The following is a 24,214-nucleotide window of genomic DNA, read 5'->3' as shown; positions in this document are numbered from 1 at the left end:
TAGTTGAACAAAAGGGGTACTAATGACATGCTTTCTAGTATGAATTCTCTGGTATTGAGTTACTTTTGATGTTTGATTAAGGAGTTCTCTACTTTTTTTTATTTCATTCATGTATCTTTCCAAAGAAAACACTCGTTTTTTCAAAATTCTATATTTAGGAGCAATTTTTTTTTATCACTGATTCATTTCTAGGGTTTCTCTGCAGTATGTATTCACTGATAGTGAGTGAGGTGATGGCTGTGAGGAAATGCTTTGCCACATTCCTTACATTTCTAACATTTCTCTGCAGTATGAACTCTCTGATGCCGAGAAAGACCTGAACTCTGGGAAAAGGCTTTGCCACAGTCTGTACATTTTTTATAATTTTATAAATTTTATAATAATACATTTTATAATGTACACATTTATAAGGTCTCTCCCCAGTATGGATTCGCTGATGTTGAGTTAAAGTTGAACGCTGCTTAAAAGCCTTGCCACATGCTGTACATTTATAAGGTCTCTCCCCAGTATGGATTCACTGATTTTCAGTTAAAGCTGAGCTTTGCTTAAAAATCTTGCCACATTCTGTACATTTATAAGGTCTCTCCCCAGTATGGATTCGCTGATGTTGATTTAAAGTTGAAATCTCCTTAAAAGCCTTGCCACATGCTGTACATTTATAAGGTCTCTCCCCAGTATGGATTCGCTGATGTTGAGTTAAAGTTGAACGCTGCTTAAAAATCTTGCCACATTCTGTACATTTATAAGGTCTCTCCCCAGTATGGATTCGCTGATGTTGATTTAAAGTTGAAATCTCCTTAAAAGCCTTGCTACATGCTGTACATTTATAAGGTCTCTCCCCAGTATGGATTCACTGATTTTCAGCTAAAGCTGAGCTTTGCTTAAAAATCTTGCCACATTCTGTACATTTATAAGGTCTCTCCCCAGTATGGATTCGTTGATGTTGAGTAAGTAGTGAATAACTGATAAAGGCTTTGCCACATTCTGTACATTTGTATGGTTTCTCCCCAGCATGGATTCCCAGATTTTCAGTTAAATATGAACTCTGATTAAAGGCTTTGCCACATGCTGTACATTTAAAATCTTTCCTTCCTGTATGAATTTTCCTATGTCTACTTAGATTTGATGAGTTACTAAAGACTTTTCCACATGTATTACACTTGCAGTGTTTCCGCTTAGTCTGAATATTCTGCTGTCGAATAAGTTTTGAAGACTGGTTAAAAACTTTATCATAATCATAACAATTATAAGTCCTCTCTCTAATATCCATACTCTTATAAGTATTAATAGTAAGATTTGAGCTTTGATAAAATATATTCCTACACTTATTATGCTCAGAATTGTTGTCTAAAAATTGATGTCCCTGTTGTTTCACGAGATATGAGTCTTGGTCAACATTATGCCCAGTTTCATTGCATGAAGAGCTTCTCATTCCATCATGTATACTCTTGTAATTATTGGGGGTAGAGCTCCTGCTTAAGGCATTCCTCATTTTGTTACACTTGGAAAGTTGTTCCACACTAATTATACCTCCATATGTATTGAACAATGATGGTTGAATAAGGTCTCTCCCATTATTATCAACATTACAGATTTTGGAACAAGGAGAAAATAGCTGTTGGTTGAAGAACAGGAAACCCTTGTTAAAGGATCCCTCAAATTGATTGTATTGGGAATTTTTCCCCTCAATTTTAAGTTTCTGGTTTCCAGAAATGTTTGAATGTATATTTAATAGACAGCTATGCTCAGAGTATAGGTTTGAATGAGTATTTGCAGTAGAGACTAGATGACTTTCCAGATTTTCCACATTTCCCTTCAGAGAACATGTATGTTTCAAGAGATGATGTGGGTCGTTGCTGACAAATGTACACTTATCTGCAGATGTTGATGACTGAAATTGGTCATCTGAAATTGGTTTTTCCTTATTTGATTCACATCCTTGATTTCTTTTGGCAGTAATGTTTACTTTATGGGAAACTGTACCAACTTGGTTGTGTCCATCATAACATGCTCTCCGCTCTTTATATGCCCTCATATATTTCCAGTCTTTGGTTAAATGTAAATTTCCAAGGTGAAATTTTTCATAAATTCCTATCCTTGGTGTTGGGAGTAAATCTTCTAAGCCTGGCTTTTGGGTCCTCAAAACCTGGGTGTCGTGAGAAGACACAGCTGAAAGATACCAAATAATAAGTTATTCTACTTACTATTGCTGGGGAATAGAGTTTACAATTTACATAAAATTGGCATACACTTGGCTAGATTAAGCCTAAAACCAAGATAGAAGGAGTCAAGATGGCAGAGGATTCGGAAGACGTGGAGTTCATCTCTCTCCACAAAAGCATCAAGAATACATCTTGAAGTGGAAAACTTCTCACAGAGCCCTGAGGAACACGGGCAGAGGAACTTGGACACCTGAAAGGACAAGAAAGATCCCTGCTGAGCCAGGTAGGACAAGAGAGAGATGGAGGAAAGGGAAGAGGAAAAGAAGCCGGATGGGACCCACAAAACCCTGGGGGGATCTGAAGAGAGGAGAGGTCTCCACATCCAGGGAAGCCCCTCACTGGGGGGAGCTCAGTTGAGACACAAGGGGAGCCTCGTTCTCTGTGGGAAGAGAACACGGCAACCAGCGTGCAGGACAGAGTGAGACCTGTACGCAGGGTACCGACCCCTGCCGTGCCCACCCAGCCTGAGAGGGTGTCCTCCGCTGCAGACAAGGGTTGGGTGCTGAAACGTGAGGTTCGGAGAGCAGACCCAGGCAGGGGACTGCGGTTGGCCGTGAGGAGACATCCTGAGTGGACGGGAGGGAGGGAGGAGCTCTGCAAATGGGATGCTTGTGGAGGAAGCCTGAACCACCAGAGAAGCAGAGCGGTGCTGTTGAGTGATGCCCGAAGGGAAGAATCTCCTTGCAGCCTCTCTGCCCCTCTGCCTGTCCCTGCCTCTCCAGGCACTAGGAATGGCTCCCACCTAGGTGTTAACGAAGGAGTTAACGAAGGCTAGGGAAGCCTGGCTTGCTGCATTCCACAGGATGGCAAGGAGTTGGACATGACTTAGTGACTGAACAACAAGGAGGCAGGTTGCATCAAGAAAGAAGGTTAGATTTATAATGACTCATAATGAAGTCTTTCTTGCAAATGCCATAAATACCCATTTTCCCCTGGAAAGTAAGGATCTTAACCTCTACTGGACAAAGCAGAAAATTCCAGGAGACATTCTAGAATGAATGAACCAAAACCCTGAGGATACATAAGGGATTCTGGAAGCAAGTTATCCTCACCCAAGCAGGCCAGATTCCCATAGTTCTCTAGCATCACGTCCCTGTACAATTCCTGCTGACCAAGGTCCAGGCATTCCCACTCCTCTTGAGTGAAATCTACAGTCACATCCTGGAATGTCAGCAGCCCCTGAAATATAATAGTCACTCAGTCATGTCTGATTCTTTCCAACCCCATGGACTGTAGCATGCCAGGCTTCTCTGTCCATGGGATTTTTCAGGCAAGAATACTGGAGTGAGTTGCCATTTCCTTCTCCAGGGGAATCTTCCTCACCAAGGGATCGGACCCAGGTCTCCCACATTGCAGGCAGATTCTTCACCATCTGAGCCACCAGAGAAGCCCCCTATCAAGGAAACAGGAAATATTTTTTAAAAGCATGCTCTGATCTAAGAATTCTGGAGTGGGGCCAATGTGTCGCATTTTAACAAGCTTATTTTAACTAGTAATATTAAAAATTCTGATACATGAATGACTGTTCTGAATAGCAAAGAGGTAGGCCACTAAGGTAAGAATTTATACTTAACCTTGAATTTTAAGTGTTTTACAAAATGGATAGGTCTGACAGAATAGTACCCATAGCAGCAATAGTCTTTGGAACTAATTAGTATATGCTATATGTCTTTCTAAAAGTTTTTACAGGGTCTTGAATGCATCACATAAATAATACAAAGTCAACAACATTGTTGTTCCACCGTTTTGCAAATATTTTGACAAACATTCATTAAATGACAGATCTTGAATTTGCTTCAGTTTATGTGAACTAAAATTTAACTGGTTAAACACAAATACACAGAGACAACACTAAAGAAAGAGTATAGGAGTTTTTCTAGGGTCTTCCCTGGTAGTCTGAGCTCCCAAGTCAGGGGGCTGGGTTCAGTCCCTTGTTAGAGAACTAGATGCCACACGCCACAGCTAAAGTTTGCCTGCTGCAACAAAGTCTCCCACATGGCTCCAAGATTCTGCAGGCTACGACCAAGACACAACTCAGCCAAACATAAACACGTGTATTTTTTAAAAAGAACTTTATATAACTGGGGAGAGTACCAAAACAAGAAAAAAAATAATTTTAACATTTTCATGCTTACAGACATATATTACAATGAGACTGTATACTTACTAAGAGTGTTAAGGAAAAGCTAACATTCACAAAACTAAGATGACGGCATCCGGTCCCATCACTTCATGGCAAATAGATGGGGAAAGAGTGGAAACAGTGGCTGACTTATTTTGGGGGGCTCCAAAATCACTGCAGATGCTGACTGCAGCCACGAAATTAAAAGACGCTTACTCCTTGGAAGGAAAGTTATGACCAACCTAGACAGCACATTAAAAAGCAGAAACATTACTCTGTCCACAAAGGTCCGTCTAGTCAAGGCTATGGTTTTTCCAGTAGTCATGTATGGATGTGAGAGTTGGACTATAAAGAAAGCTGAGCACAGAAGAATTGATGCTTTTGAACTGTGGTGTTGGAGAAGACTCTTGAGAGTCCCTTGGACTGCAAGGAGATGCAATCAGTCCATCCTAAAGGAAATCAGTCTGCATGTTCATTGGAAGGACTGATGTTCAAGCTGAAACTCCAATATTTTGGCCATCTGATGCGAAAAGCTGACTCATTTGAAAAGACCCTGATGTTGGGAAAGATTGAAGGCAGGAGGAGAAGGGACGACAGAGGATGAGATGGTTAGATGGCATCACTGACTCAATGGACATGAGTTTGGGTAAACTCCAGGAGTTGGTGATGGACAGGGAGACCTGGAGTGCTGCAGTTCATGGGGTCCCAAAGAGTCAGACACGAATGAGTGACTGAACTGAAGTGATTCGTGTTCAGTTCATGTTCAGTCAGTTCATTTCATTTCAGTTCAGTTCATTCATATTCATGTCAATAAAATCAGTTCATATCCAGTTCAGTTCATGTTCAGTTTATTTCAGCTCAGTTATTCATATTCATGTCAATAAAATTGAGATTCTTTTTAATGGGTTAAAATATATACATCTATTTGTGGATGATATTCTTTGTATATTTTAAATACACTAGGGTGCAAATATACACAATGGCATAAGATAAATTAGAGCTCTTAGTTCTGAAACTTTAATTTCTTGAAAAACTGTATCATTTTGTTGAGCTGTATCCTAGAAATTCAACACAGGTGAAAACAGATTAGCACCAATACGATTGTTGCAAATATTTTGATAAAAAAATACAAAAATGTGAGTAAGAAGACTATGTCTGTGATATGAGTGTGGAGTGTACTGGAAACATCACACTTGGGCTTGAGTGATGAAAACTCCCACTCCCAAAACCCAGTATCGATCATCAACACAGTGAGTGTTCATTTTCCAAAGCAAAGAGAAACCAAGAAGATGTGGAGTTTCTCCATTAACTCTGAGGGTTTTCACATGTTCCTCATTCCATTTTCCCACAGCCTTGTTTAAAGACAGAGGGAAAAAAATGAACTTTATAGCCTGATAATCTCAGAGAAATCCCCAGAGCCAGTGGACATCATCTGTCATGGTGTAAATGGATCACACAGAAGATGTACTATGAGAACCTGGGCATTTCGGAAAAAACAAGGAAATTATAACTTGAACCTAACATAAAAAAAATCAGTTTTATGCAAAATTCATTTCATATATACTTCCTCCGTTTTGTATCCTAACAATGTGTTTAACTAGTAAGTCTTAGCATTACAGAGGACAGTATCTCCTAGTTTTCTTTTTATTTCTGAGCAGTTTCTTAAAAAATTCTGGATCACTGAGTTTATTCAATATATAAGGGCATTTTCTAACTCCTAAAGAGCTGAAATTGCATCCACATGTAAACTCATCATGGCATTTCCCCTAGTTCCCTAAGATCCCAACACCGAACCACATCCCAATGGGAATCTCGGATACCAGTGTCTCTCCGTGTTTATCTGTCACAAAGGGAATATATTCACCAGTTGAAAGTTGCTAATTGAGGTTGAGAATTCATCATGTTCCATAGAAAGCCAGGATACAGACAAGGGAGACAAGATTCTGGGACACAAGGGAGAAGTGGTCTGAAGAGCCAGGCTTCACTATGAGAAGAAGAAAAGGAAAAAATAAAGAAGTTGATAACAAACACCCAGGCAGAAAAGTTAGAAGCAGAGAACTAAAGGTTTGCAGATTCTCAGTCCAGGCATTTCAGGAAGAAAAGCAGACATAGCCCCAGACCCAGGACAGGACATGTACCTGAGAAGCTGCCACTTCCTCCTCCTCTTCCTCCTGCTCTGCATCTTCTCTGGGGATGTTATGCTGCAAACTCACATCTGCATCTTGTGAAAATACCTTCAAAGGCATCCTCAGAGCTCTTTAACCTGCAACTACTTCACCTACAGACAAACGGACCTTGAAAAGCTGAAAAGATCCGCCTCTCCTGTCCTCTCTGAGGAGAGATTCAGGAACAATCATTTCCTACCTGGAGACCAGCCTATGGACTTATTTCTTGATTGTTCTCTCCCCATAGAGAGCTCCTAACCCTCTGCTCACACAGATGATGTGAGTTGACTTCCCCGGTCCAAATCCAGCTAGACCAACCCTGCTGCCTCTCCGTGGACTGACGCCGGGCCTCAGCTCTCACAAATGCACCAGGAGCCACGTCCTTAACCCGGGCCCCCCCCTTAGAGTCCCCTGGAGCACTTCCTACACACCGCACTGGGGCTGCCACAGGGTTAATAGAGAACTCTGGGGAGGGCGCCGGAGAGGTCATTTCCTAGCACTGGTCATGTGACCCTGATGGGAAACAGATGGAAACCACTTGGCCAATGGTTCAGATTCTTCCTGAACCATTTCAATGAATATGAACCCCTCAAGGTCAGGTCCCCACTCTAAGAAGTTAGGAATCTGCAGGTCTGAGGTGGTTCATTAAATACGTCTTTAGCATGTTCTCTGTTCTGATGCTTCTCCCCCAAGACCCACACTCAGGAGCCCTGAGCTTCAGCCCTCACACTCAGCAGAGCTGAGACCTCTCAGGAGGGGAGGGTTTAGGGTGGGAATTTCTGAGGGAGGTCAGGCTAGAACCAGGCAGAGAAAGCTGCAGTACTTGGGGCTCAGGCCTTTCTAAGTGGCCCTGGGTGAAGCGCTGTGGTTCCCCAGGCTAAGTGTGGATGGACCCATTCAAACCAAGAGGAGCAGGAATCTGGTGAGCTCTGAGGGTGTCAGTGAAGGGGGGGCCTGTGAAGTAGGCCCTGGGGTTCAGCAAGACTGCTGGTCTCAAGGAAGGGGGTCACCTAGAGCAGGTGCTCACAGGACTGGCTGGTGTGAGTTCAAGGACCTGCAGGCTGCCTGCTCCCCAGACAGATGCTGAGGCAGCAACAGCATGGAGCAGTTCAGGGGAGCTCTCAACAATACTCTGTATGATCCTTCTTATTAGAGCCGTCACCATGCCCCAGCAGTTACAGAGAGGGGGAAAAAGTACAATGGAGAAACGATGGGAAATACATGATCAAATTATATGAGGCTTAAGGGCAGTAACAGATGTCATCCCACAGTGCTACCTAATAGTTTACTGTTATGATTCTTTCCTGCAACCTTAAATAAGATGGGAGAGGTTAACGGTGGTGATAGGTAAACACTTCATTCATTACACATCAACTGTATCACTGGAAACCATTCAGTTTTATTGATCACATGTATGAATAGCACACGTAGTCAGAATGAAACCTTTTACAATCCACTGTGTGATCCTTGATTAGAATACAGATTACAAGCATAGACCATGATATTCATTTTTCTGATACAATTTGGTCTGAGAGTTGCGCTTCCTATGTTTACAAAATGAAGGCTAATCATTTAATAAACAAGACACAGATTAATTACATGATTTTTCTGGGAAGGGTTTTTTTCAGGGTATCAGAGAAGTCTTTATTTCAAACATGTCAATTAATATTCTTGACTTCTGTTAGTATTATAAAGATGCATCAAAATTTCAGTGAACTGTCATTGTATTATCCTTAAAAAGCAGTGACACTGAAATTTTAGAACAAACCTCTGTGGAATTATTTCCTGAACACCTACATCATGGTGACCTACAGGGTTGTTTGACACCAGTGACAAACACCTCCATTTAGATGTTCAGTGTACATGTTATATTACTATGTCCTTAATGTCCTCAGTGGAGAATAAATACCAATGGTTCCTACCTCATGTAGGATTCTCTTCTCACTGAGGCAGCAACCGTCAAAAACAAGTTCACACGCACAGTACAAACAAAGCATGACATGTGGTATTTTGAGGGTTGAGTTACTTTCATGTGGTTTTCAAATAATCTCAAATATGTCAAAGCAAACAAGAATACATTGCTAATAAGTGTACCGCTCCACACACAACCCTCCATCCTGGGATCCATCCTAACATATCAATTTTCTCTGTGTTTTAACTATGGATTGCTATCTACAGTAATTCTCCTTCAGAGGAAATATGAAGTGCTTCCTAGTATGCATTCTCTGATATTTATTTAGATTTGATTTTTATTAAACCTTTCCTACTTTTTTTTACATCATCACATATCTTTCCTGTATAAATGCTCTCGTGTTTTCTAAAGCGTAAAGCATGTTCTCTGTTCTGATGTTTCTCCCCCAAGACCCACACTCAGGGTCTTTCATCACTTACTACATTACGAGGGTTTCTCTCCAGTATGTGCTCTCTGATGTCTAGTGAGGTGAGAGCTCTGATTAAAGCCTTTGCCACTTTCCTTACATTTAAATTTTTAAGTTTTCCCTGAAGGATGAATTCTCTGATGTTGACTAAGACTTGAGCTCTGGGTAAAGGCTTTGCCACATTCTTTACATCTGAATGGTTTCCAGTACAAATTTGCCAATGTTGAATAAAGCTAGGAATTTGGTTAAAGGCTTTGCCACAACCCTTATATTTATAAGGTTTCTCTCCAGTATGAATTATCTGATGCCTATTAAGAGTGGAACTATGATTATAGGTTTTGCCACACTCTGTGCATTTATAATGTTTCTCCTCAGTATGAATTCTCTTATGTTGAATAAATTTTGAGCAATGGATAAAGGCCTTGCCACATTCTGTACATTTCTTAAGTCTTCTCTGAATCACCAACATGAATTTGCAAATGTCTAGCAAGAATTGATATCTGATTAAAGGTTTTTCCATGTTAAATATATTTATAAGGCTTCTCTCCAGTATGAATTTGCTGATGTCGAGTGAGATATGAACACTGGATAAAGGCTTCACCACATTCTATACATTTGAAAGGTTGCCATCCTGTATGAATTTTCCTATGTCTACTTAGATTTCATGGTTTAGCAAAGATTTTACCACATTTATGACACTTGTTATGCTTCTGAGGATTTTGAATACTCTGCTGTTGAATAAGTTTTGAAGATTGATTTAAAACTTTCCCATACACACCACAATCATAAGTGTTGTCTCCAATGTGAACACTCTTATATAGAGAAAGATGTGATCTTTGATAAATGATATTAATGCATTTATTACTTTTAAAATCGTTGTCTGAAGATTGAGGTCCCTGATGTTTCATAAGACTTGAGTCTTGGTCACTTTATGCCCAGTTTCACTGCATGAAAATCTTCTCACTTCCCTATAAATATTCTTGTGATTGTTGGAGTTAGCACTCTTGCTTAAAGCTTTACCCATGTTACTACACATGAAAAATTCTTTCACATTAAGTATACCATGATATGTCTTCAACCATGATGGTTGGATTAGACTCTTTCAAAATTATCAACATTACAGACTGGAATGAAGAGAAAATAGCTGTTGGTTGAAGAATATTGAACCCTGGCTAAAGAATCCCTCAAATTGATTATACCGGGAATTTTTAACCTCAATTTTAAATATCCGGTTTTCAGACATATTTGAATGTGTGTTAGATTGAAGCCTGCATTCAGAAAGGTTCGAATGAGTATTTGCAGTATAGACTAGGTGACTTTCCAGATTTTCCACATTTCCTTTCAGAGAACATGTACATTTCAAAAAAGTGTAAGTCTTTGCTTACAAACATACACTTCTCAGCAGATGTTAATGACTGAAATGAGTGTTTTTCCCAGTTTGATTCCCATCCTTGATTTCTCTTGGCAGTAATGTTTACATTGTGAGAAACCATCCCAGTTTGGTTATGTCCATCATAACTTCCTCTCTGCCTTTCACACGCTCTCGTATCTTCCCAGTTTTTTGTTAAATGTAAATTTCCAATGTGAAATCTTTCATATATTGTTAACTTTTCTTTGGGGAATAAATCTTCTAAGCCTGGCTTTTGGGGCATCAAACCCTGGATGTCATGAGAAGACACAGCTGAAAGCAAATAACAAGTTTTTCCACTTACTATTCTCAGTGAATATACTTTATGACTTAAATAAAATGGATACTTGCTTAGCTGGGTTAGGAATAAAACAGACACAGGAATCAAGACGGCAGAGGATTAGGAGTTCATCTCGCTCCACAAATGCATCAAGAATACGTCTGAAATGGAACAATATTCACGGAGCCCCTTCTGAACACTAGCAGGGGACCTTGGCACCTGAAAGGACAAGGAAGATCCCCTCATAGCCAGGCAGGACCAATGAGACAAGAAGGAAAAGGGTGAGGAGAGGAAGTGGGGCGGGACCTGCAACCCTAGAGGGGAGCTCACCGGGACGGAAGGGAGCCTCATTCTCTGATGGGAAGAGAAGGCAGCACCAGTCAGAGGCAGGCAGGACGGAGTGAGACCTCCGCAGAGGGTACCGACCCCAGCCCTGCTCCCCCAAGCCTGAGAGGGTGTCCACCATTGCACACAAGGGCTGGGTCCTCAAATGTGGGGTTTGGAGAGCAGACCCAGGCAGAGGACTGCTGTTGGCTGTGAGGAGACACCTGAAGGGACGGGAGGGAGGAAGGAGCTCTGCAAACAGGACGTTTGTGGAGGAAGCCTGGACCACCAAAGCGCAGAGCAGCGTCGTTGAGAGACGCCTGAAGGGCAGGGCCGCCACCCCATCCTCTGTCCACGTGTTCCAGCCATTGCCTCACTAGGCACTAGGGAGGGCTCCCACCACGGTCAGTTCAGTTCAGTCGCTCAGTTGTGTCCGACTCTCTGCGACCCCAGGGACTGCACGGCAATCTCATGACCCCAGCTGCTGCCTCCTCCTCAGCAATCTTAAATTTACAAAGCAAACATTTTCACCAACCCAGGGTCCCTACGAATTCTGTAATGCAGTTCTTAACACAAATGTTTTTATTTGGGCGTGTTCTATTAAGTGTTTTGAATCTAAAATCATACATGATCTTGATATATACTTAATGAGAAAGTAAGAACATATGGGACACAGTCCTGGTAAGCTTCATAACAAACAAGATAAACTTAACAAAGTAACAGTTCTTAAGAAATCAAACAAGAATTGAGAGCTTAAAATACGGTGGAATTTTTTAAGTTTCAATTCTTGTTTAATTTCTTTAACATAGGGAACTCTACTCATTGCTCTATGGTGACCTAAATGGTATGGATATCTAAAATAGAGCAGGTAAATATTATATATGTGCATGCTGCTAAGTCGCTTCAGTCACATCCGACTCTTTGCGACTCTATGGACTGTAGCCCGACAGGCTCCTCTGCCCATGGGATTCTCCAGGCAAGAATACTGGAGTGGGTGGCCATGCCCTCCTCCAGGGATTATACACACACACACACACACATATACACATGTAACTGATTTACTCTGCAGTACAGCAGAACCTAACATCAATGTTGTAAAGCAACTGTACTCAAATTATTTTTTTAATTAAAAAATTCTTTATGTAATCTAAAAAGTTTAATAGTGAGAATAAACCACAAACATTTAGGTGATAAATGTTCTAATTTCCCAGTCAACAATTTAAAAATTCTATGAGTTAAATAAATATAAAAGTGTTTTAGGTTTGTGGAAATGGGGCAAATACACTTAACATGTTGACATTAGTTTGTACTAAGAAAAGACAAACTTTGAAGAAATCTTCAGGTTTATATTTCTCATTGGAGAGAGGTCCCTTATGCAGTGAAGAAATTAATTGAGTATGAAATTTATCAAGTCATATGTGTAGTTTGCAGGGGATTGGAAATTATAAAGCAGAAAACATCTTTATAAAATATCTTTATAAAACATGCTTTATAAAATATCTGTCCCCAGTATTCCTAGAAGTTTGGCAGTTTGTCCATGACTCCACTCACACACTTCTGTCTAGAGACAGAACCAAAGCACTTAAAAGGGCAAATAGATGAGGAAATATGAAAAGGGTCATATTTCATTTTCACTTCATATTTCATTTCATTTTCATTTCATATTTCATTTTCATTTTCTTGGGCTCTATCTATGCAGAAATTGACTGCAGCCATGAAATTAAAAGATGTTTGCTCCTTAGAAGAATAGCTATGACATACCTAGACAGTGTGTTAAAAAGTAGAAACATAATTTTGCCGACAGACGTCCATATCATCAAAGCTATGGCTCTTCCAGTAGTCATGTACAGATGTGAGAGTTGGATGATAAAGAAAGCTGAGTACCAAAGAACTGATGCTTTGGGACTGTGGTGCTGGAGAAGACTCTTGAGAGTCTCTTGGATAGCAAGGAGATCAAATCAGTTTAATCCTAAAGGAAATCAACCCTGAATATTCATTGGAAGGACTGATGCTGAAGCTGAAGTTCCAACACTTTGGCCAGATTCGAAGAGCTGACTCATTGGAAAAGTCCCTGATGCTGGGGACGAGACAGGGCAAGAGGAGAAGGGGACAACAGAAGATGAGATGGTTGAATGGCATCACTGACATGAGTTTGAGCAAATTCAGGGAGATAGTGAAGGACAGGGAAGCCCTGGCATGCTGCAGTTCATGGGGTCGCAAAGAGTTGGACATGACTTGGCTATTGAACTGAACTAACTGAACATAGTTACTCAAAAGTGTGCAGAGTCTTCCTAGAGCCCCCGAGAAATGGAAGACCCATCAGGTCAGGCAGGATGGCACAGGCCAAGAGGAGAATCTTGGTTCTCACTGTGAATGTGAAAGTTAGTCACTGGAGAAAAATAAAAGAAAGATCAAGGAGCCAAGAATGAGGCTGGAGTTGACCCTCTGTGACACTGAGGGAACTAAACCCAGATTTCTCCAAAATCATTTCCACTGAAGCAGATCTTCCCAAACCACATGATGAAGGATGACTTCCTCATGGATCCTTGGACCTCTCATCTGAGTCATTGTCTCCATCCATTCACAACTACCTGGGTGTGTGGCTTTTCTCTCCATTCTCCCTCCATCCCGAGGAAACTTTCTTTGCTCCGAAAAGGTGACCGGGTGTGGCTTAGAGATCACAAGACCTGTTCATCAGAGAAAGGAATGTCTGTTCTGCTAAAGACTCATCAGATTCCAAAGCAGTATCTATTCAGATTAGAAGAAAAGTTGTGGTAGAATGTTAATACAGCCTGGAAAATGATTTCCCCCAAAACTTTATTAAAAGCACCTTTACAACACTGCCGCTGCTGCTGCTAAGTCGCTTCAGTCGTGTCCAACTCTGTGCGACCCCATAGATGGCAGCCCACCAGGCTCCCCCGTCCCTGGGATTCTCCAGGCAAGAACACTGGAGTGGGCTGCCATTTCCTTCTCCGATGCATGAAAGTGAAAAGCGAAAGTGAAGTTGCTCAGTCGTGTCCAACCCTTAGCGACCCCATGGACTGCAGCCTACCAGGCTCCTCCGTCCATGGGATTTTCCAGGCAAGAGTACTGGAGTGGGGTGCCATTGCCTTCTCCATTTACAACACTAACAAATACATAAAACTCAGATCCTGAGATCCTGGTCCAGTACTACTAAGGCAAAAGTAAGTGGTGGAAATCTGATTTGAAGAGGAGGGTACCATTAATTTATACCACAGAACTAAGAGTATTACCACCAATCTAGTATGAAGGATTGCCGGGAACCATTATGGGAGGTCCCGCCCGTGACGAGGTCATGAAGAAAATACCGGGCAGGTAAGGCCGTCTAGGATAAGGGACCCTCCAGGTTGGCCTCAGCCTCTACCCCACCCTGTATCCTCCCCCCTTTTCTGCTGGTGTTCTTGTTTGCCCTGTTGCAGTTTCTTGTGTTGCCTGCCGAGGGTTCTCCTGCTCCTCTTTCATTGAATGAGGACCAACTTAAAACCCTAATTAATAAATGTCCTAGACACTGGTACCCCATGAAAGGGCCAGGGATGAAGGAAATGCTCCAATTCAAACCCTTTTGCTGGCATTCTGGCTTGTTTGATAAATGTGTGCTCATTGCAAAAAATGCTCATGATTGTTCTAAACATCCTAAGCACAGTACGCTAACAAAAGAAACTATTAAACATAGGTCCCTCTGCGGGGTGAGAAAAGCCCCACAAATACTATAGCCACAAATGTGCCTAATAGAAAATACTTAGATAGAGATTAGCTGATGACTTCTTGCAGGTAGTTAACTTTTAGACTAAGAGCCTATTTTGTGCTATATCTGCTGTTTTTGCAATCCTTTGCATTTCTGTTCTGTAAAAATGTAATCCTATCTAGTTTCCATGGAGATGACACCTAATAGAAAGAAAATAGATTAACCACAAAAAAGACAGAGTCGGCTATTGAAGTTGCTTAAAGTTGCACCAGGTGCAGGTCATAAATTGTCAACAGGCATGAAAGCCAAAAGATATTATACATAGAGATTAACCATAAAAAAGGCCCTAATAGGCACAGAGCCCTTTGGGGGGTGAGGAAGCCCTATTAGAGAATACAAAACATATTGTTTTAAAAGTGGTTATTGGATCAACGTTTGATTGATGTTAATGTGCTGAGGTTGTGCAGTGGAAAGTATTGTTAATATAGTTGGAGAGCTAGAAAAATAAGAGTTTAGCCCTACTGTAAAAACAATAAGATAATTGTTAATTTTAACCAAGAGTGCTAAACAGGGGCTGCCTCTCCAGAGCTGCAGAGTCTTTGTCTGTTAAACTTTTTAGATAAATTTAGCTGAGAATTTCTGCAAAAAGACTGACTTTTATGTTAACAGGATTGTATTTTTATTATGTTACAACTTGCTGTACCATGAGACTGCCAATTTTCTGTTTTCTGCTAACCTCAAGGCCAGAAGATAATGTATGAAAAATCTATGGGAAAAGACTCTCATAAACAAAAATATACACAGCACACATGGTTTTGTGAAGGACAAGCTAATGGAATGTTAAACTAAGTCTGTATGCTTATCTGCCCCTTAGAAATGTACCAACTTAGGGTATAAAGGCGATGGTGAAAAATAAAGCAACTGCCAGACTCTGCCGCATATCCTGGTCTGGTCTCTCTCTCTCTCTCTCCCTTGCAGATGTGGCCCCATCAAGGCCGGTCTTACGTGTCTTTTCTCACTGACGCCATTCATCCTGAGGGTTCCCCTGGATCCTGCTGGGGCTGGACCCCGGCAAAAGATGAAGATTATCTCAGGGGAGAGGAAGGTTAAAAATCATAATGAATCATCATGAAGTCTCTCTTTCTCAACTCACATATTCCCATTACCCCTAGAAAGCAGGGATCTGAAACTCTATTATAAGAAGCAGAAGAATCTAGGAGACATTCTAGAAATGCAGGAACCAAAACCCTGAGGATAGATAAGGGATTCTGGAAGGAAGTTATCCTCTCCCAAGGAGGCCAGGTTCCTATAGACACGGGTTCAATCCCTGGTTGGGGAAGATCCCACAGGCCGCTGAGCAGCTAAGCCCATGTGTCACGACTACTAAGCCTGTGTTCTAGAGCCCGGGAACCACAGCGACCGAGCCCATGAGCCAGAACTCCTGAAGGCCAGGCACCCTCGACGCTGTGCTCTGAAAGGAGCCCCCACAGTGAGAAGCCCGCTCACTGCAACGAGGAAAGCCCGCACAGCAGTGAAGGCCCAGGAACGTCAGAGACAAATAAATGAACAAAATTTTATATTAAAAAAATTAAGAAATATTTTTTGGATGTCCAGAGGAGTCAGGCCTCACAGACCAGTTGCCCTTCACCCTTTCTTCTCATCTGGCCTGAACCAGAACACTCACCTTTCCAGACGGATGGCAGAAGAGTCTCCTGAGGCTCTGCATTGCCTGCGATCCCTCATCCACCCCCACCCAGGCTAGACTTCCCACCCTCAGCTCCTCTCTTCCTTGCGTCCCCAGCTCTGGCCCTTCCAGCTCCACCTGTGGTCAGATTTTTCCCTCCATCACTGTCTGCATGCTCCTGGCAAGTCGCTCCCTCTCTGCTCTTTCCTAGTCTGGAAAACGGAGAGGCTCCCTGAGCACGTCTCACTATCATTGCTGGAAGAGGCATACAATCAATGCCTGAGATTTGTTGTGTTCCTGCCTCAATTCAGGACCAAGTACCACCCATTCAATGAACATTTTTAGATATTCCTCTTCCCCATCCTGGTGGCCGAGCTGAGCATTCATCTTAAGCAAAGACTGCTATGCTGATTTCTGAGTAAGAACACCAAGAAACCACTTCACTGTCCATAGAACAGGTCAGACATGTGGTCTATTCAGTGAGATTGTGGGTTAATAAGGGATAGTCACGCTTTTCAAGGTCTCCAATAATGAGGAATCGGTCCTTAGCCTTTCCACATACTTTGCCATTGGAGTTGTTTGGGGTTACTGGAGGAAAGGGGTCATTTCCCCCTGAAGAGCTGCCCTTGATCTTGGACTTTCCATCTGGGTCACTTGGGGGGAGTGAAGAATTGGCCTGTCTCTCCTCCACCGCTGACCTCCAGATGATTCATTTTCACCACCTGGGGAGGCAGGCCATGGAGAGTGATTGACAGATGCTGAAACACTGACTAACCTTGGAACTCCCAGCGTGCTAGCTATATTCAGACGGCTCTTGTGCTCAAAGATCTTCAGACCCCCATGATGAGCTCCTACCCTTGCCCTCAACTCTACTCCCTGGCGCAGACTCCCCCTCACCTCCACAGCCCAGCCAGAATCTGGCCCGTAGATGCTCAACCCACACTGATTCCTTGGTGCCCTATACCCTTGCATGCCTGCTGCATTGTGTCCAATTCTTTGCCACACTTTGGACTGTAGGCCACCAGGCTCCTCTGTTCCTGGGATTCACCAGCAAAGAAATTCAATTATACATATACATACATATATATATATATATATACATATATTCTCTTTCATATTCTTTCCTTTATGGTTTATCACAAGATACTGAATGTAGTTCCCTGTGCTACACAGTAGGACCTTGTCGTTTATCCATTCTGTATTATAATAGTTTGCATCTGCTAATCCCAAACTCCCAATCCATCCCTCCCGCACCCAGCTCCCCCTTGACCACCAATCCTATATCAAGCCGACCTCTGTGTCCTCTGCAGAGCTTAGAAATGAGCTTGTTTGATAGTCACTGATACAATGTCCACGTCAATCTCACCTTCCTTGAAACTATTGCTCCCACCACACTTGTTGTTTTTGAAAAGCACTGACTTCAGAGCAGGAGCCCTGGGTTTGAGTGCCGATTATGTCGGCTATGACACATTCATTGGGGAAACACAGACAACTCCTCTTCCTCTCTGGGCCATTTCTGCCGTAATTCTGCAATAATTCCTGGGAAAGAGGCAGGATGAAGAAATACGTCTGGGCATGGCCTTCCTCATTAGCATTTTAATCAAGCATTACCAGAGACATCATGGGTATTTCAGGTTTCAGGGTTATTTTATGTCCTCAGACATTGGGTTGGTCTCAACTAAAGCCCAATAACTAGCTAGCTGTCTCTCACCAAGGAGATTTCTGGTCAGATATTCCAGCAGCCACCACTTTGTGGAGCTCATTGGCTTTTGCCATAAACTCTGGCCTGCATAAGGATTATGAGACTTCTTTCCAGTAATTTTATAGACAGGGGCCAGCAACAATCCCTGATGTAGAATATGTGTGTGTCCTCCAAAATCCAAATAGGCCAATCGGACACTGGGCTTCTAACTTCTTTTTTCCACCAGACACCCTATACTTTTCAAATGAACAACCTGTGTGTGTTTGGGCAGTTTTATTGGTTCTCATTTATCGTGTCCAATCAATTTTGGTTGAAGGGAGGATTTACATGTCTCCTGTTTAATAATACTAGAAAGGGGAAATGTTCCCCAGTCATACAGAGAATCTATTTATTAATATATTGAGGTAAAGGAGGAGAAACAACGACGTCCCAAGAAATTTGTTCAAACATTCCAATCTTCATCCAAACTCTCACCTTAATTTCATCATTCTTGCATTTCCATAGCTTCCCCATTCAACTATAACTCCCATTAGGGCTGACCAGGCATTCAGTCCCATCACTTCATGGCAAATAGGAGGGGAAAAAGTGGAAGCAGTGACAGGTTTAATTTTCTTGGGTTCCAAAATCACTGTGGATGGTGACTGCAGCCATGAAATTAAAAGACACTTGCTCTTTGGAAGGAAAGTTATGACAAACCTAGACAGTGTATTACAAAAGCAGAGATATCACTCAGGCGGCAAAGGTCCGATTAGACACAGCTGTGGCTTTCCCACTAGTCGTGTATGGATGTGAGAATTGGACCATAAAGAAGGCTGAGCGCTGAAGAATTGTTGCGTTTAAATTATGGTGCTGGAGAAGACTCTTTAGAGTCCCTTGGACTGCAAGGAGATCAAAGCAGTCAATCCTAAAGGAAATCAATCCTGAATATGCATTAGAAGGACTGATGCTGAAACTGAAGCTCCAATACATTGGCCACCTGATGTGAAGAGCTGACTCATTGGAAGAGACCCTGGTGATGGGAAAGACTGAAGGCAAGAGGATAAAGGGGACAACAGAGGATGAGATGGTTAGATAGCACCATCCACTCAGTGGACATGAATTTGAGCAAACTCTGAGAGATAGTGAAGGACAGGGGAGTCTGGCATGCTGCAGTTCATGGGGGTCACAAAGAGATAGACACGACTGAGTGACTAAACAACAAGTGTTAGAATCACAGAGCATGAGGCTCGTGTTAAGGAGTCCCAGAAATGTTTTCTCCGTTTTACCGCTAATGTGCTTATGTCTTTGAGTGCCTCACTGGAAGTGGGGCCAAGGAACCCAGGCTCTCTTATCAATCTTCATCTGTATTGGGTTATGGGACCATCACCTCAGGTGATTTGCAGTCAGATTTCTCATTGTCTCATCTGTCTTGTGGCTTTTTAATTTCCCCCAGACCAGGGGATCTATCTACCTGCTCTATCGCAGACTTGATTGAGGTCCTTCAGTGCTGGGGGATGATGGCCCACCCAGTCTCCCAGAGTGCTGCGCTGAGACCTTTGTTTTGACCCCATCAATGTCCCCTTTATCCCATTCTTTTCTTAAGTTTAATTAATTAATTAATTTTTGGCTGCACTGGGTCTTCGTTGATGCACACGGGCCTTCTCTAGTTGCAGCACGCGGGCTTCTCATTGCAGTGGCTTCTCTGCCGTGGAACACAGGCTCCGGGGGCACGGGCTTCAGTAGTTACAGCGCACAGCCTGAGTTGCCCCTCTGGCATGTGGAATCTTCCTGGACCAGGAACCTGTGTCTCCTGCATTGGCAGGTGGATTCTTAACCACTAGACCACCAAGGAAGTCAGTTTAACCAAAATCCCTTACCCTCAATATCCGATGGGTTTCCTCATCCTCCACCAGCCCCCACATGCTGTCTGATCACCCTGACCTGCCTTCAGCAGCCCCTTTCAGTATTCTTCCCTGGAGAATCCCATGGAGAGAGGAGCCTGGTGGGCTACAGTCCATGGGGTCACAGAGAGTCAGACACGACTGAGAGATGAAACTTGGTGATTAAGGAAAAAATGAAGTAGGATTTTCAGTTTTTATTATGCACATTCTGTTATTGTTAGATATATAAGTTCACATTCACGTATTACACTGGTGATAAATTCTTTTCCTGATGATGGATTAGTAAGAGGAAAAAAAGAAAGGATCACCTAATTAGGCCATAATGAGATTTGAAAAAATCTTTAACTTAAACTAGTATTTATGTATTGTTTACTATATGTCTGGAAAGAGGAGGAAATGGCAACCCACTTCAGTATTACTGCCTGGAAAATCCCAGGGACAGAGGAGCCTGGTGGGCTACAGTCCATGGGGTCGCAAAGAGTTGGACACGACTGAAGTGACTTAACACATATGTCTGTCAGTTTCACATACACGTCTCGTTTACACCCCCGCCAACAACCTGAGGGACTGAATATACAGAAACAATAGCCAGACGGTATACGACCCTCAAGTCTCAGCCGTAAGGCGCATATGACTCTGATCCTCAATTACCAGGAACTAGTCCAAGAATCCAAACCACAACTGCAGTGACAATTAGCCCAGAACAGTCAGAGTTTGGTCCACAAATATCAGGTTCCTTATTATTTGCCCCTGTGTCCAGCTCAGAACCAACCAAAGAAAACCAAATATGCTTCCTAATACAACTACAGGAGGTGCTAACCTCCAGCTTTCTCAGGATTACAGTCATCTCCCATCACTGCTGACACTCCACTTTTTTCCACTCTAAAGGACTCCCATTGCCCCGCCTGCCTTTGTGTCTGCCAAATGCAAGTGGTGGTGGCTGGCTCTCTCACTACAGCAAGCTCAGAATCAATAACCTGTTTGTTCTCATTTGCAACCCCATGGACTGTAGCCCACCAGGCTCCTCTGTCCATGGGATTCTCCAGGCAAGAATACTGGAGTGGGTAGCCATTCCCTTCTCCAGGGGATCTTCCCAACCCAGAGACCGAACCCAGGCCTCCTGCATTGGAGGCAGATTCTTTTCCATCTGAGCCATCATGGAAACCCCAATACAGTCAGAGATGGAATTAAAACTCAAGTTTCTCTTTCTCCACACCAACTTTCGAGAGTGTAGAAATTATATAAACTCCCCACATTCTTTGGCCAACTGGCACTATGGGTACTGTACAAATTACTATTAAATGTTTATACAGGCTCACCCTCCACTCAGGACTTCCCATGTGGCTCAGTGGTAAAGAATCTGCCTGCAGATGCAGGAGACGTGGGTTCGATCCCTGGGTCAGGAAGCTCTCCTGGAGAAGGAAATGGCAACTCACTCCAGTATTCTTACCGGGATAATCCCATGGACAGAGGAGCCTGGCGGACTACAGTTCATAGGGTCACAAAGAGTCAGATAAGACAGTGCACATACAGCAATGCAGCCCTCATCTCGCTCGAAAAAGGAAAAAGTGAATCACTTAAAATTTAGGAAACATGGCTCTAAATCAAATAAAATCATGTTCAGGAGGAAATCAAGAATCAAGACCTCAGAGTCTGTTGCCCTAAAGGTCTGGAAGCAGTGACGAGAATGAAAGCAGAACGTGAAATCTAGTGCAATGAGTCAGGGGACCTGCCGCTTCTACTGGACTGAGGGGCAGAGTCCACTCTGAGCCCAGCTTTTATTCCTGATTGCAGACTACAAGACTTTCTTTGATCTATCTTTGCTAAGACACTATATTGACATTGTCCAGATCTCCTTGTTTTTACCCCAGGCCGTTCCCTTCTGGCATAGTCTTGGGAACAATCAACCAGTACATAGGCAGTGTTCCTACCTAACGACGACCCGGTGTTCCAAGGTCCGTGCTTTCATGATCCCAGTCACACTCCATTCTGGGTCTGGCCTTGGGGTCTGTGACAAGGCTATTATTCTAAGAAAACCATGAAAAATAATCAACACAGTTTATTGATACATGCTGTTTTTCCAGGTGCTATTTCTATGAAATTTCTCAAGGCTGTGAAAGTACATTATTAGGGATTCCCACTACAGGAGTCCACCTTGACTACTCTTCTATATGTCAGAAAATCCTGTTTTCCAAAATATATTCAAAGTCTGGCCACTTCTAACCAGTTGCCCTGAAGCCACCCTGGCCCAAATCACACCCTCTCACCTCTCACTCTGGTTGGCCAGCTCCTGTTTTTCCCTTAATCCCCGATGTCCATCTGGATCAGAGCCTCATCACACTGTGTTTTAAACAGGTCACATATTTCTGTTCCTTCTCCAACCCTTACCCCGTGAACTTGAACTCCTTTGAGGCAGACACTGTATCTTTCCCTTCTCAGCTGCTCTTAGCCTTTCATGCACATTGGGAACCACAGCAACCAAAAAAAGTTTGGGGAACAAAGAAAGGAGGAGGCAGTGTAAAAACTTCCCAAGACTCCCCTTCTGAACGCGAGGCAAAGGAAAGGAACCGAAATACACTTAATGGTTTTGAAACTGACCAGGAGTGATGAAATGGTGCTTGCGGTGACTTTAAAAAAGAAGAACTGGGGAAAGTTTGCCGTTTCATTGTGAAGGCAGAGAAGGGAGACTGTAACCCAGTGGGGCTCAGCTGGGGGTGGGGGCTTTCCACTCTCCCAGGGGCATTGGCTAATGGTCATTTTTCGTTGTCAAAACCGGACATTGAAAGCTCCTGACATCTCATGGGTAGAGAGCAGAGATATTTGCTGATGTCCTGCTGTCCACAAGACCCACCCCATCAGCAAAGAAATCATCCAGCCCCAAATGCCCGAGCTCTTATCCACCCGTGGGCAACTGCAGGGGCGGGGACAGGGTAAGGCAGGGAACGTAGCTTGTCTGAGGGAACGGAGACCCCAATCTCAAAGGATAAGCATGCATCACAGATGGACAGAGGGGACAATACTACAGCGGGGTTGAACCACGTGAACCAGGGTTGGAGAGACAGGAAGAGGCACATGGTCCTTAGAAAGTGGCAGCGATATGGCGGAGGCATGTGAGGGGGTGGCTGGGAGCAGGGGAAGGGTAGATGATGGTGAGAGTGTGAACGTTCTTGAATAAGTGTCACTGGGGCTGATGCTTCGTCTTGAGGGAACAGGGCAGGCGTGGAAGGACGCAGAGGAGGGGAGGGACAGGGCTGGAGCTGGGTGTTTGCTCCCTCTGCTGGTGGTGGTGGTGATGGGCTGGAGGGAGCAAGACTGGAGCCCAGGTTTTGAGGAGTGGGGGTGTTTCAAGGCTCAGGGGACAGAGGTCACACTGGGATAGAGACACGGGCACAGATCTGGGAGTTGGTGACTCAGTGGAAACTGGCGATGAGGGAGGAGGGAACCGAAACAGAAGGCTGGCCGTGAAGAGTTGAGATAAGCCTCACACTTCTCCTTTACGAACTTGCATGTCCACATTCTTTTCCCATAACCACAGGAACACCCACTTGATGGGGGTGGCCCGGGTCTATAGCCTCGAGTCTGGCGGTCATTTAGTAAGGCTAATGGTTACCTGGGCAGCGCTGGGCTGTATGGGGCACTCTGATCGGCCACCGGGAGCTGACTGTCTCTGCGGGCTCACGGAGTGCAGAGCGCTGCACCATGCCTGTGGACGCGAATTCACTGAACCCTCAAAACAACCAGATGACCTAAGAAACGCTGTCATCCCCATTTAAGACAGGAGCAAGTGGCAGTAGCAAGAGCTTAAGTGGTGAAAGAGGTGCTTGAATCCTGGCGGAATGACTTTGAGCTTAAATTATTATCCTTTCAATGAAGAGGAAATCCTCATGACATAAAATTAACCAATAAACTACTTTTTATCTTTTGGCTTTGCCGCAGAGTGTGCGGGATCTTCGTTCCCCAACCAGGGATGGAACCCTCATCCCTGCCTTGGCTGTGAGAGTTTTAAGCACTGGACCACCAGGGAAATCCCCTTGTGTTTTATCTAATTTTTATCAAATTAACCATTTTAAAATGAACAGTTTAGTGGCATTTAGTATATGCACCATGTTGTGTAGCCAGTACCTCTATCTAGTTTCGAAACATTTTCCATCACCCCAAAAATCAGCTCTGTACCCATTAAACAGTTACTCTCCATTTCCTCCTTCCCGAAACCCCTTGTTGTTGCTTGGTGTTCACTCGCTCAGCTGTCTCACACTCTTTGCGACCCCATGGACTGCAGCACGCCAGGCTCCCCTGGCCTTCACTATCTCACGGAGCTTGCTCAAATTCATGTTCAACGAGTC

The 24,214-nt window shown here is 43.4% G+C and overlaps 1 pseudogene; it reads right to left on the bottom strand.

Annotated features, from left to right (window-relative positions):
- Positions 1-251: 251 nt before the first annotated feature.
- Positions 252-23,572, bottom strand: LOC122692800 (annotated as a pseudogene).
- Between the last annotated feature and the right edge of the window lie 642 nt (positions 23,573-24,214).

This window comes from Cervus elaphus, chromosome 4 (assembly GCF_910594005.1).
Source record: "Cervus elaphus chromosome 4, mCerEla1.1, whole genome shotgun sequence".
NCBI lineage: Eukaryota > Metazoa > Chordata > Mammalia > Artiodactyla > Cervidae > Cervus > Cervus elaphus.
This window is presented reverse-complemented; position numbering and strand designations above follow the sequence as displayed.